Source organism: Belonocnema kinseyi, chromosome 10, assembly GCF_010883055.1.
Source record: "Belonocnema kinseyi isolate 2016_QV_RU_SX_M_011 chromosome 10, B_treatae_v1, whole genome shotgun sequence".
Lineage (NCBI taxonomy): Eukaryota > Metazoa > Arthropoda > Insecta > Hymenoptera > Cynipidae > Belonocnema > Belonocnema kinseyi.
The window spans coordinates 100,680,011-100,683,309 of record NC_046666.1 but is presented as its reverse complement, the minus strand read 5'-3'; positions in this window follow the sequence as shown (position 1 = coordinate 100,683,309).

Below are 3,299 nucleotides of genomic sequence, written 5' to 3'. Positions count from 1 at the left end.
CTCGGTAAGGCACAATCTCTGATGATATAGCAGATAAATTAAAAAAATTTCAAATAGTTACTGGTACCATCAACACCTAGCAAGAAATTTGCGTTATGTTCTTGAATTAATAGTTCTTATTCTGATCCCGCTAATAGCTTCATTGGAAAAGCATCTGACCGGAAGTCAGAAGTTTTGTGGTTCGATTCCCAATGGACTGAAGTTGGAGTAGCATCTTCCTCTCAAGAAATAATTTTAATTTAAAGATATTATTTTCCATCTAGCCTTATTACGACGTTAAGCATTTTCTGGTATTGAAGATTCTTAACTCGATCGATATTGTGTAGATTTTCTGCGTTCATGGTTTGGAGGGTTGATCTACTGTCGGTTAGGTACAATCTCTGATGATATAGCAGACAAATTAAATAATTTTAAATTAATTACTTGTACAATCATCACCTAGTAAAAATTAGCGTTATGTTCTTGAATTAAGAGTTCTTATTCTGATCCCGCTAATAGCTTCATTGGAAAAGCATCTGACCGGAAGTCAGAAGTTTTGTGGTTCGATTCCCAATGGACTGAAGTTGGAGTAGCATCTTCCTCTCAAGAAATAATTTTAATTTAAAGATATTATTTTCCATCTAGCCTTATTACGACGTTAAGCATTTTCTGGTATTGAAGATTCTTAACTTGATCGATATTGTGTAGATTGTCTGCGTTCATGGTTTGGAGGGTTGATCTACTGTCGGTTAGGTACAATATCTGATGATATAGCAGACAAATTAAATAATTTTCAAATAATTACTTGTACAATCATCACCTAGTTAAAAATTAGCGTTATGTTCTTGAATTAAGAGTTCTTATTCTGATCCCTCTAATAGCTTCATTGGAAAAGCACCTGACCGGAAATCAGAAGTTTTGTGATTGTATTCCCAATGGAGTGAAGATGGAGTAGGATCTTTTTTTCAAGAAATAATTTTAATTTCAAAATATTATATTCCATCTAGTCTTATTAAGACGTTAAGAATTTTCTGTTATTGAAGATTCTTAACTTGATCGATATTATGAAGATTTTCTGCCTTCATGGTTTGGAGGGTTGATCTACTTTCGGTAAGGTACAATCTCTGATGATATAGCAGATAAATTAAAAAAATTTCAAATAGTTACTGGTACCGTCAACACCTACCTCAAAATTAGCGTTATGTTCTTGAGTAAGGAGTTCTTATTCTGATCCCACTAACAGCTTCAATGGAAAAGCACCTGACCGGAAATCAGAAGTTTTGTGTTTCGATTCCCAATGGAGTGAAGATGGAGTAGGATGTTTTTTTCAAGAACTAATTTTAAAAATACTATTTTCCATCTAGTCTTATTAAAACGTTAGGCATTTTTGTTATTGAAGACTCTAAAGTTGATCGATATTGTGTAGATTTTCTGCCTTCATGGTTTGGAGGGTTAATCTACTGTCGGTAAGGTACAATCTCTGATGACACAGCAGATAAATTTCAAAAAATTTTAATAATTACTCGTACCATCAACACCTAGCAAAAAATTTGCGTTATGTTCTTGAATTAATAGTTCCTATTCTGATCCCGCTAATAGCGTCATTGGAAAAGCATCTGACCGGAAGTCAGAAGTTTTGTGGTTCGATTCCCAATGGACTGAAGTTGGAGTAGCATCTTCCTCTCAAGAAATAATTTTAATTTAAAGATATTATTTTCCATCTAGTCTTATTAAGACGTTAAGCACTTTCTTTTATTGAAGATTCTGAACTTGATCGGTATTGTGTAGATGTGTTGCCTTCATGGTTTGGAGGGTTAATCCACTTTCGGTAAGGTACAATCTCTGATGATGCCAGATAAATTCAAAACTTTTTAAATAATTACTTGTACCATCAACACCTAGTTAAAAATTAGCGTTATGTTCTTGAATTAAGAGTTCTTATTCTGATCCCTCTAATAGCTTCATTGGAAAAGCACCTGACCGGAAATCAGAAGTTTTGTGATTGGATTCCCAATGGAGTGAAGATGGAGTAGTATCTTTTTTTCAAGAAATAATTTTAATTTCAAAATATTATATTCCATCTAGTCTTATTAAGACGTTAAGAATTTTCTGTTATTGAAGATTCTTAACTTGATCGATATTATGAAGATTTTCTGCCTTCATGGTTTGGAGGGTTGATCTACTGTCGGTAAGGTACAATCTCTGATGATATAGCAGATAAATTAAAAAATTTTCAAATAGTTACTGGTACCATCAACACCTACCTCAAAATTAGCGTTATGTTCTTGAATAAGGAGTTCTTATTCTGATCCCACTAACAGCTTCAATGGAAAAGCACCTGACCGGAAATCAGAAGTTTTGTGGTTCGATTCCTAATGGAGTGAAGATGGAGTAGGATCTTTTTTCAAGAAATAATTTTAATTTGAAAATATTGTTTTCCATCTATCCTTATTAAGACGTTAAGCCTTTTCTGTTATTGAAGATTCTTAACTTGATCGATATTGTGTAGATTTTCTGCCTTCATGGCTTGGAGGGTTGACCTACTCTCGGTAAGGTACAATCTCTGACGATATAGCAGATAAATTAAACAAATTTCAAATAGATACTGGTACCGTCAACACTTAGCAAAAAATTTGCGTTATGTTCTTGAATTAATAGTTCTTATTCTGATCCCGCTAATAGCTTCATTGGAAAAGTATCTGACCGGAAGTCAGAAGTTTTGTGGTTCGATTCCCAATGGACTGAAGATGGAGTAGCATCTTCCTCTCAAGAAATAATTTCAATTTAAAGATATTATTTTCCATCTAGCCTTATTACGACGTTAAGCATTTTCTGGTATTGAAGATTCTTAACTTGATCGATATTGTGCAGATTTTCTGCGTTCATGGTTTGGAGGGTTGATCTACTGTCGGTTAGGAACAATCTCTTATGATATAGCAGACAAATTAAATAATTTTAAAATAATTACTTGTACAATCATCACCTAGTTAAAAATTAGCGTTATGTTCTTGAATTAAGAGTTCTTATTCTGACCCCTCTAATAGCTTCATTGGAAAAGCACCTGACCGGAAATCAGAAGTTTTGTGTTTCGATTCCCAATGGAGTGAAGATGGTGTAGGATATTTTTTTCAAGAAATAATTTTAATTTAAAAATATTATTTTCCATCTAGTCTTATTAAGACGTTAAGCACTTTCTTTTATTGAAGAATCTGAACTTTATCGGTATTGTGTAGATTTGTTGCCTTCATGGTTTGGAGGGTTAATCCACTTTCGGTAAGGTACAATCTCTGATGATGCCAGATAAATTCAAAACTTTTTAA